The sequence below is a fragment of the Babylonia areolata genome, chromosome 9, assembly GCF_041734735.1.
Source record: "Babylonia areolata isolate BAREFJ2019XMU chromosome 9, ASM4173473v1, whole genome shotgun sequence".
In the NCBI taxonomy this organism is placed as follows: Eukaryota; Metazoa; Mollusca; class Gastropoda; order Neogastropoda; family Buccinidae; genus Babylonia; species Babylonia areolata.
In genome coordinates, this window is record NC_134884.1 from 15,118,503 (window position 1) to 15,119,302 (window position 800).

An 800-nucleotide genomic window follows, 5' to 3' on the forward strand; every position below is an offset into this window, starting at 1 on the left:
CTCTCTCTCTCAGACACAAGACAAGACAAGACAAGACAAGACAAGACAAGACAAGACAAGACGTGTTTATTTCAGGAAAGCCCGTGGGGACATACGCTTGCACCGACACACTCTCCCGCTTTTTATCACACACACACACACACACACACACACACACACACACACGCACGCACACACACACACACACACACACACACATACAAACGCACACACACACACACACGCACACACACACACACACACACACACACACACACACACACACACACACACACACACACACACACATACCGTAAAAGCGATGGAAGAAGAACTTGCTCTGTGTGGAGTGAGGCACACACACCATCACGAAAGCAAGCAGCACCACCTTTGACCCCAGAGACATCGTGTGTCCACTGCTTCTCTCCCTCTCAAGGTGTCTCTCCTCCTCTCCCTCTCCTTCCTCTCAAGGTGTCTCTCCTTCTCTCCCTCTCCTTCCTCTCAAGGTGTCTCTCCTTCTCTCCCTCTCCTTCCTCTCAAGGTGTCTCTCCTTCTCTCCCTCTCAAGGTGTCTCTCCTTCTCTCCCTCTCCTTCCTCTCAAGGTGTCTCTCCTTCTCTCCCTCTCCTTCCTCTCAAGGTGTCTCTCCTTCTCTCCCTCTCCTTCCTCTCAAGGTGTCTCTCCTTCTCTCCCTCTCCTTCCTCTCAAGGTGTCTCTCCTTCTCTCCCTCTCCTTCCTCTCAAGGTGTCTCTCCTTCTCTCCCTCTCAAGGTGTCTCTCCTTCTCTCCCTCTCCTTCCTCTCAAGGTGTCTCTCCTTCTCTCC